Genomic DNA, 11129 nt, shown 5'->3' on the forward strand with positions numbered 1-11129 from the left:
AGCAAACTGCAAATAAAGTCCTCCAATATTTCCCTATGCCAAAGGGAGCGAGAGTTAAAAAAAAAAAACGTCATTTTACTTGGGGCTTAGAAACACTATGACCCATGGCTGACTGCGAAGCGCCTCGTGCAGGGACGCATTGTAAGCAAGGGTTTTTCCCCCCCAGATTTATATAGCGCTTACTGGACCCCAAGGTATTGGAGCGCTTTACATGAGCACCAGTTACATTACACAAGGACACATTCCATATTTTGTAGGCGTGGGAAGATTAAGTGATTTCCCCAGAATCACAGTGTGTTGAACTGACGCCGAGATCCGGAGCCCAGTTCCAAGATCTGCAGCTCTGGTTATTACGCCACATCCTCTCCCCCATGCCCCTCCAGCTCGTGATGGAGCACCTTCTCGATGTGTTTTTTGCTCAACCTTTAATTTCTGAGGCTGGCGCGCGGCTCTAATGGTTCTCCCCGCCGCCTCGGGCAGGCTTGTCTGGAATTGGTTTTTTACCTTCCTGGAATGTCAGAGCAGTGATTGAAATTTTTACATATCAGCTGGCGATTCGGTGCCTTTAATAATGAGGCGGCCGGATTTACGGCTCCAGGAAGTGTAATCAAGTTTGCAGTCGGAGTGTAATAAGTCCAAATGCTGGATTTCACGTGGGAGGTTTTGTTAGATAAACGAGCCATCAACGGAACTGAACTGCAGACATTATTCCTCCTGTTAACCCCAGAATGCTCGGTCTTGTGACTTCAGGAACGCCGTGGAGCCAAGGTAGGTGAGGGGGCAATGGGGCCACACTGAATGCCTCTGAACTGCTGGAGTCATTACAGCTCTACCAATTTCCACCAAGACCCCAGCTATAAGTAATTCGGGGTGGTATTCCCAGGTGGGAGACCCCTGGGCCTGATTATACCACTCGTGCTTAATTTGACCCGGTGGTTTCCGGTGCTTGGTACCAGCACCTAATTGTCAACACGGTGCTTGTGACAGTCTGCCACAAGGTGGCACTGTCTGGTCAATTTAGACCTGAACACAATAAGAGTTAATTATTAAATCAATATACATTCCAAATGACTATTACCTGCCACCCAAGAAAGGTTATAGCTGTGGAGGCCTGGAATAGTTTGAATTATCACACTTTTAGGAGTGTGATGGTTAGTAGTTGTGTTCTTACAGTCACTGGCCGCATGGCAGGGGCATTATGTGGTTCAAGCTGCAGTGGCCTTTTGACCAGAGCCCGGGCTCTTATTTTTTTGACAAATTAAGCAATCCTGGATGTAGGAACAAGGGGCTATTTTACCAGCCAGAAAATCAATCCGGCAAAATCACACAAGGCTTGGGTACGTTCCTTGCGTAATTCCGCATTATCTTGTGTGATTTTGCTGGAATGTCACGGAATTACGCTACAGCAAATTACACAAGTTATGGCCGTCTCTACTAAAAGGATAGGCAGCCTTTCCTCACCTCCCCAGCCCAACTATCTCTTACGGCATGGGAAAGCAAAGAATGCTCCCTCTAGCCACATATCCACCTCCCCATCCTCTCTACCCCCCAACCTCCCACACTTTTCCCCACACAGATACACCCCACCCACTCCCATCTACCACCTGCTTGGAACAGGGGTACATGCAACATTAATCCAGATGGAAAAAAGGAATATTATGCTTAATTTGACCCAGAAAAAGTGGTAATTTCCCATTCCATAGAGATTAACTCGTAATTGGTGGATTTAGGTGCAGGGATACAGGCCAGAATTGTTATTTACAAGTAACTATAGCTCAAACTCAGACCCCAAGTAGTACCTAGAGGCGGGTGAGTCCATGAAAGCTGCAGTCTGGCTCGAGGCAGATGCCCGGCTCTGGCTCAGCTCGGGGTCCTTGTGGACCCTTGAGCCCAACACGAGCCGAGCCCAACTGCTCCCTCACAATAAAGAGCTGGGCCTGTGAAAACGATCATTTTAAACTCAAATATGGACTGTCTGTTCGCATGCCTGACCAGCAGAGAATGCACCTGTGTTGGTGTGTCTTGCAGTTTTAGCACAATGTTGGCTTTTACAGGCTGTAAAAACCAGAGTTGTGTTAAATCTCGAAAAAAAACTCCCAACACAAATGCATTTTTACACTAATAAGCAATGCGTCCGCACTGGTGTTTCTTAGAGGTTTAACACAATGTTGTTTTTCACAGGATCAGGGGGAGGGAATGTGGCGTTACAGCCAGAGCTGCCAACTTTGGAACTGTGGAAGTAGGTTCCAGTCTCAGCATTGGTGCAATATCCTGTGACTCTGGGTAAATCCTTCTGCCTGAAAACACATCACCGTGACCTTTGGTCATGTAACCGCCGTGGAGCTGGTGTAGTATACCCTGACTGATAAATAAAGCACCCAAAAACAGAAAGGTCGCGCTTCAAATTAATACAGATGACTTTATGTGGAGTTCTCTTTAAGCATAAAACCTGGGCCGTTGCAGACTCTTAAAACATGGAGAAATGGCCACTATTTTTCTTTTAGAAATGTGACAACCGGTGGACTCAAGTGTCAATGCAGGGACTCTTTGAATTTTCAATTACCCCCTGGATACCCACCCTCTTAGCTGCGGATAATATTTGGGTTTTCCATAGAGGAACTTGCAGACAAATGAAATGCTGGCTTTTAGCAGAGTGCTTGTCTCAGCAGGAAACTTAAAGAGGGAGTGACATGCTAGCCACTCGCTTGGTTCGCTCCCATCACCAGCACATTCGCAGCTGCTTGAACACGTACCAATGGCACACTGTAGTGGGAGGGAGGAGAAAGAGGTTGGGAGCTGGCGGCGACAAGGACCGGCAAAGGGGTGCACCATAAACCCTACAGCAATGTCCATTAATTATTACCCAGCGAGAGGAGCAGTAGCGGCTGATGAGAGTGTGTGTGTGTGTGGGGGGGGGGGGGGGAGGGGGAGGAAGGGGGGGGGGAAGGACGACAAATATACATAAAAAGAAGAGGAAAAAAAAACTTACTAGTGGCCGGCTGCATCGCCGCTCTTCTGCTCCTGACTGCAACACGGGCCCCCAGACTCCCCTACGGCCAATCCTGATGCTGCTCTCATGCATGAGAGCAGCGTTAAGATTGGCCTGAATGTACGCTCCCAGAGAGAGGGAGCCTGTGTCTGTTGTTTCCAACTTGGCAACGCAGCTTGGGTTGGAGACAGCCTAGTGCGCATGCCGGTTTGGCCATCCTTAGATGGCCGGCCAAACCGACAAGTGGACTGAAAGCAGTGCCCACTATTCCCCCTCTGTGACTGCCCCGCAATGGCCTCGTCCCCAAGGCTCAGTTGGCACTTAGAAGTTAAACCATAATAAACCTGTTTTATTATCGTTTTAATTTTCAAATTAGTCGCTGGCCCGGGATGGGGGGGTAGCAGTGTGCATTACATACCAGCAAGGGAAGTAGACCCTGCCCTCTTCCACCTTTCTCTTATTTGCTCTACATTTTATGTAATATTGTGGCAGTTGCTGCTTCTTTTTTTGCAGGCTCGGCTCGTACTTGGGCTCTTAGAGCCAAGCCAGACCCCTGGCACAGCTCTTCCCATGAATAGCCTGGCTCGCCCACCTGTAGCGGCACTTTCTGAATCACCTGCTAAGTCGGAACTGATGCCACCATGCAGGGCCGGACTGGCTGTAGCGGGCACCGGGCAATCCCCCGGTGCGCCGAACGGGTGGGGGCCGATTTTCGGCCCCTGGGGGCCTTTTTTGTTACAGGGCCGTTTTTACTGCATAACTGTAAAATCGGCCATATAACAAAATCGACCGAAAACCGGCCCTGGCAAAGAGCTCGGTGGCACCCCCAACCCCCCGCGAGGGGGGAGGGGGGCGGCCGAGCACTTTGCCAGGGCCGGTTTTGGCTCCCTGTCTGCCCCTGCCACCATGCACAACTCTGCAATAGAACGTCCTCCTGGCCCCGTGCACACTCCTCTCTTTCAGCACTGAGACATCACACGCAGCACTGCCAGTGCCAACCTGACCTGCAGCACAATCTGCAATTTCAGTAGCCACTGCCACGTGCACTGTGTTGGGTCTCGCCAAGGTTACATCATTTAATATTTTCTTTATTATATTTCCTAATGCAGTGCTGGCTAGACTACAGTATTGTGACGACGCTATTACAACACACCAGAACGAGCGATAACAGAATTAGGATGACTACAATGTGGGGAACAAGATTGTGATACAGTGAGGTCAAATAAAATTATCAATGCTTGTAACAGTTGACAGAGTCCAAAAATATATAGCCAAAAATTAAAAAAAATTATATATATTACCTACTGGCGGTCGCCAGTAGGTAGATATAGTTAGGACCTATTTTCCATAGGAAATCCGCAACATTCTATTTGGAATAACTTTGGCGCCAATTGACTAATCTTTGCGAAATTTTCAAAACTGTTGGCCAGCTCCGGTCCGCTCCTATCCTGAAAGTTTCACGGTGATTCGTCAAACGGGGGCCGAGAAAAAGGGGGGGTCCTAAAACACGTTTTCCCCATGCAATTTCCCATAGGACCTTTAGCCGCAGCTACAGCCCGAACTGCTGAACGGAATTACACCAAATTTGGCAAAGAGGTAGCCCTTAGTTCAGACTTGTGCCTTTTGCTTAAATGGTGTAAATCCGTTCAGTAGTTCCGGAGAAAATGACATTTAAAAGTACATATATATCTATGCTCGGAGGGTCCGCGTACCCTAAGCGCAGCCTAAGCGCACCCTGCCGTGCACGAGCTGCATTCTAATTGGCTGTCAACACTCCAAATCAGGAAGTGTTGGCAGCCATGCACAAGAAACCTAAAAAAAAAACAGCGAAAAACGCGAAAAGGGGGCAGGGTAGAAACACCCTGACCCCTAGGCCTGCTCAGGGGGTCCCACAAGGACCCCCAAGGCCCAAAAAAAAAAATTGTTTTGGACAGCCAGGAGGGGTGTAAGTTGACTATGTGAGCGAGGCTTGAAATTGCGGGGTGCAAGACTCAGTCTGTTCAGCCACGTTTCCCCATTTAGTAACGGAGAGAAATAAAGCCTCCCTGCAGTGAATATATTTATTTCGCTCTACATTTTTCAATCTTTTAGACGAATGCAGCAGACCACTTCCACTATTGATGGCAAGATGAGTTCAGTGGTCCATGGCTTCTGCTAGGAGTCTTTCTTTTGTTTTTGTGCCAGAGTTTCTAGACAGCACCACTTTGGACATTTTGGGGAAGAGTTATTGTGTGCGCATGCTCGGACAGCAGAAGAATAAGCAGCTCTGGCCATGTGACTCCAGATGGCCACAATTTTCAGGATTCAGCCACGTATTTTCTATTAGCTTGGACAAATAAAAAAGGGTACACACATCCAAGCAACTAAATTTTTCAAGTGTAAATTGCAGATTTTTAAATAATTTATCTAAACATTCAAAAGGTGTACACCAAACAAAGAAATTTCATATTCTGGCAAATCATTTGCTTTCATGCCACATTTGGTGTAGATCTGTCCAGAAGTTTTAATTACAGCAGAGCGCAGGCCCTACTGGCCTGGAGGGCAATCGTGGTATGCTTGGTCAGGGTATGGGCCGATTTTATAGCAGCTGTGGGCAGTTGTGCCAGTTCTAACTGTTGATTTCAGTGATATTACCGCGTTTTTAGCTACCTGCTTCCCTAATGGAGGCCACTTTTATATTTTGTGGCCGGGCCTATTTTTTGTCCCAGTCCCACCCTGGCAGAGAACAAAAATTAAAATAGGGATTTCATGCGCACACCCCAATACATGTTTTTTCTGGGCTATGTTTTGACCCCTTTCACCAACCTTTGACAAAGATGGGACAAAGGCCATCTTCCAAATTTGATGTAGATTTGAACAGTGAAAAAGTTAACAAATAAAAAGAAACATTTCCTTTACATACGGATAAATATTGATAACAATTGTATTCAGTGCTGGAACAGGAAAATATTACTGCGGGAACCCATAAATTGGGGGTCAAGGTGTGGCAGAGGAAAGTGGGTGGGTGTAGTCACAGGGGGCGGGGCATGAAAGCAGAGTGACAGTCAACTTACAGACCTAGTATAAAAATAAATCCACTGCACAGAAATTTGCAACAAGAAAATGTATGACAGTAAATCCATTCTAGCTTACTCAATGGGCCACAAAAAGGCTGCATTTTCAAATAACCTACAGGGTTAAGGCACCTGTTGCACAGATCACTGTGTTCCCTACAATTTGGAGATAATTATAGTGTTGCTAAGATAACTCTAGTGGTTAAAACAGTTCTGTTTTTTTCCAGTTTCAGTTTTGACTCCTAAAGTAGCATAGAGGATTAATGTGCCTGCTGCAAAGCATATCATGTCAAATGTAGATCACAGATTTGTATTTTATTTAGATAGGTAATTGGACTTTTAACACGGAGGTGATTTTGATAAGTTGCAATCCTTCTAAGATAGCACAGTGGTCTATTTACCAGCAACAAGGAGCTGCACGCAAACTGTGACTCGTGGCTTTAGATCCTTAATGTTTCCTCAATTTCTTGTTATTTTAATATTGCAAAGAGGGGTCCTGTGCGAATCCTAATAAAGTCTTGGTTGTACAGACAATAGTCGCTGCATTACGTTTTATATCCTGAATTTGTATTTCTCCCAACCATTCACTCTTAACATATAATGTCAACAAGCAAGGATGATATGTGATTCCTACACCTTATAACCCTCATTGCCTTAAGCAACATTTTCTGTACATTGATTTTCACACTTGTATGATTTATTGTGCCTGTTCGTGTGATAAAAAGGCCTTTGTTCTGGGCTCAGCTTAAAGTGAAAATAAGAAAGACCCCCTCCCTGTCTGCAGGATGCTGCTCTGAATGGCATGCCGACAGCATGCAGGTTCTGCTGCTGAATCAAGTCCAGAGTCGGAAAATGACACCAGGACAAATTCAGCATGTTTTCTTGGGAAATATCTGTGGGAACTGGGATCCCCTGCTTCCCAGCACTGATTGTATTCACAGTGGCCACTAAAAGTATTTACCCCATTGAATATTTTTCATATGCCGGGCATTAAAATGATACTGTGTGTATTAATTACATATATTTTGCAACTTTAAGGGGAAAAAAACGCTTTATTGTGGAAAAACAATTTAGTAAAAATGCAAAATGCAGATTCCATAATTAGAGTCGTCCCAAATCTCCGAGATAACACTTTGTGAAAACCCGCTGGCAGCAGTGGGAACTGTCAGCCAGTGAGATGGCTTTCCACCACCTTTGCACCCACATAATTGGCAATGTTTCACCGTTCTGCTTTACAAGACTGAATAAATCCAGTCAGGTTCCTACTGTAGCATTATTGGGGCACACTAGCCAAGCCTTGCTGCACAATTTTAGTTGGATTTAGGTTTGTTTTCTGACTGCATGTCGGAACATGGATTGTTCAGCTGATATGGAGACAGGGCAGTCATGAACAGATATCCAACTTGCTTCACGCAAGGCCCAACCAGCCAGAAACCTAAAGTATACACTGTGAGGAATGCCTGACTCAGTCTGTGGCTTGGCTCAAACAGCACAGGCTTTCCTCCTAACAAAAATACACTTACGAATATTAATCACTTAAAAGGTCTACGCCAAGTTAGTGAATACCTAACAATTTAATAAGTACAATGCGACAACAATGAAGGACATCTGCTCTAGAGGTCAAGATTAATTGCAAAAACGAAGTGCGATTACTTTAAAATAAAACGCGCAATTCAGTCTTTGCAAAATAAATACCTTCAAAAAACATAAAATGAGGCTACAGTTCATTCATTTATGGCCCTTTTCAGTCTCCTCGGGTGAAAAGAAGTTTAAAAGCAAAGGTTCAGCTCTCTTGCAGCAGAATTACTCAACTTTATAGGGAAAATTGGTAGGCAATATGTAAATCTTCAGGACTGACTCCGGAGACATCACTTTATTCAGTGCTTAATTTGTAAAGGAGTGTGCCAGTGTGCGAAGCTCTCCTCAGGAGCCTGCGGCGATGCTATTAGGCGATGCTATTATCATCGGCACACCTAATACCAAGGCGGGTAGTCTTAAATCCAGCTCATACCTCTTTAATCCACTATCAGACTCTCCAGACCCCTGTATCTCACTTTTTCAGGTTCCTGCTTTCTCCCTTTGTGACGGGTTTTCTGCCTTTCTCTTCCCACGTCTCTCCAATTTGTATGTTTTTCTCTCTCTTGCTCTCGGTAAGTATCCGATGTCAAAAATTAATTGCCAGTGCCCCTATCCCCTCCATCCCACCCCTCGCCAACAATCGGCCCAAATTAAGCACTGGTTTCATACTTTTCAGTTGTTTGGGAGTCCCCAACATCTAATTTACAGGTACTCAACTAAATGCCCATGTCTCATTGTTCTGCAAAGGCAGCAACAGCTGCTTCTGTCCACAGGACATACTACAATTTCCAACCACAGGAGAGAAGCTTCACAGGACGAGGCTAGAGAAATGTCCAGACGGAACTGGTTCAATAGTTTTCTTCCAGACGGGCAGTAACGTCTTCTGTACCAGGATTTTATGCAATCTCCAGTCAGAGAAGAGATGATGTTTGACAGGCACAGGAAGCCTTCACTGGTAGGACATGTAGCCCGGCATTCTTAAAGGACAGCTTCAGAATGGCATCACTAGCCCTTGAAGCAACTTTCTGGTCCGGAGAATCAGACAGGAGGTGGAGGCAACTCACTCCACAGTCTTCTGCCAAATAGTCAATCATTATTAAGAGAAGTGAACCAGGGGCCTAACACAGGCCCCCGCAGCCCCCGTGGTGCGTGGGGGGCCCCAAGCACCGCGGGGGCCCCCTCAGCACAGCACTCTTGCCGGAGAGCTCTTGATTGAGCCCAGAAGGGGCACCTTCACGTTCCTTGCAGGGAGGCCCCCTCAATTTTCACAGGGATTCCTTTTTAATTTCTCTGGTACAGGCAGTTCTCAGCCAAAAGTGGGGTGAGACAGAGCTTCTTAAAGGCTAAAATCTGTCAGTGACTGGTAATGCATTCCAAGCAAACATGGCTGAAATTTCCAAGCTTTCCCTGAGTTCGACTAAAATATGATCATAAATCCTCTTCTAGTGCCAGTAGCGGCTGCTACGTGGAAGCAGTGGTGGGAGAGGAAGGGGTGTGTTGTAATGCAGTCACTCATGCTATTATGATGTAATGTGGAACTGAGGGATATGGGGATTCCAGGGAGGTCGGTTGGAAGATTGTACATGGTGCCGGCACGATGTGTCTGGGGCTGCTGATAAAGAACTTACCCCTACCTCTGACTCGATTACTACGGGGGTAAAAAAAAAAAAGAACAGAAAAGAGAAATTCACTTACCTGCTGACCGCAACCTCTCCTCTATCCTCTTTGGTCGACACAGGAAACATGAAGCACACAGGCTCCCAGACTCCCCTAAGCCAATCACAACGCAGATGTCACCAGCATGGCAGCAGCATTGTAATTGGTCTGAGTGACCTGGTTCGGCGCTCAGAGAGGGAGTGGGAGGCTGTGCATGTTCTCCACCCGGCTGTGCAATAGAGCAGAGTGGGGAAATGCTAAGTGCGCATGACTGTTTGGCCAGCCGAAGATGGCTGGCCAAACCATCATGCGCACTTAGAAAGTGCCGACCACTCCTTCCCCTGCTCTGAGGGCAGCCCAGTCTCGTTCCGCCCTGCCCCGCACCTAAACAGAGCCAGTATGGAAAAATAAAATGGTAATAACATGGTGTTATTATGATTTTATTTTTCCCTGTGGGGCGACGGTCCTCCGCCTTAGCGGAGGAGCCGCCGCTGCCTTGTGCTATACTTTCAGGTAAAGTTTCTTTCATAATCCTTTTCACCAGAGAAACCCAAAATGGACGATTGCTTATTCCCTAAACCTCCAAACTCCAGCCTAAGCCACATCAGTGACTTCCAATAAGCATCAAAGGACATCACCGCCACCAAGAGTGCTCTAAGTGCCTAGGTCTGGTTCTCCACTGAAGAGGAGGATACAGCAGCAATCAAGATGTAGAGATGAGCCCTAGGAAGTGGTGGATTCTCTGCTAAGGCGGAGGAGCATCGCCCCACTGCTTTCAGCAGTGGAAATAAAGGAAAAATAAAATGATAATAACTCGTTATTATCTTTTTATTTGTTCCTGCTGTGGCAGCTGGGTGGGGCTGTTCTGCTCTCAGAGCAGAGGGAGGAGTGGTGGAACGCTGCAAAGTCTGCCCCGCCACCCCTGATCTGTGCCAGCCGCCACTGGCCCTAGAACTGACACTAATCTGTTCTCCCTCTCTGGCCCCACGGCGCGTGCCTCCTTTGTAGCAGTAGCTACTTATCCCAGCCCGAGGCACCAACAATAAGATGGGACTGGCAGGGGCCAGCTAAGTGCATGAATTCCCGTTTGTTAGGCACTGCAGCTGAATTTTGGCATATTGTATTGAATATTTCAATAATGGTTTTAACACGGCAGGAAATGGGAATCTGACCAGTTCAATGGTGGTTTCTTACTGGTGTACTTATGAATTGTGAATTTATTTTTGGTTGGACTTTACTATAAAAAGTTACTAAATCAACGTTCTAATTCCCATGTTGTATTAGAAGCAGATTCCGCCCCCTTTCTGCCGGAAAATATACTTATAAAAATATGGTGCATTTTAGGGCCTGGTGGAAAAAGGTTTTCTTTCAGCCAAAACCTCACGTCTTTGCACAACAGTGCTTAATTTGAGCAGGTGCTTTCCGGTGCTCAGCACCGGCACCTAATCCTCAGCACCGGCGCTTATATCACCAATTAAGGATACACTCATTTTGAAGAAACACGATTTTCCCCAGAATCACAGGATGTTGAGTCACGCCGATACTCGAACCCGGTTCCCCAGCTCCGAAATCAGCAGCTCAAGCCATTAGGCTAAGCCCTCTCCAGAATAATAGGTGCCGGGGCTTTGGCTAGGGGGCAGTTTGCACCAGCACATTTCTCCTGTTAGCGCTGCCTCCTGAGGAGAGCCCCAGGACTTTTTATTTTACAAATTAACCACTGTTGCACAACCTTCTGGTGTCTTCACTTTGCACAACCATCTGGAAACTTTGTAAACAGAGTCAATTTACCAAAGTGTCAGAAATGCAACTTCAGACTAAGAACAGTTGTCCTTATAAGCAGCGCCCAGGTAACG

The 11129-nt window shown here is 46.4% G+C and overlaps 1 long non-coding RNA gene across 1 annotated transcript in view; it reads right to left on the reverse strand.

The window, feature by feature from the left end:
• The window catches only part of LOC146796785 (uncharacterized), a 496917-nt gene that overhangs the window by 137954 nt on the left and 347834 nt on the right, over window positions 1–11129 (reverse strand). The gene's annotated exons all lie outside the window — the stretch shown is intronic.

Source organism: Triturus cristatus, chromosome 10, assembly GCF_964204655.1.
Source record: "Triturus cristatus chromosome 10, aTriCri1.1, whole genome shotgun sequence".
Taxonomy (NCBI): Eukaryota; Metazoa; Chordata; class Amphibia; order Caudata; family Salamandridae; genus Triturus; species Triturus cristatus.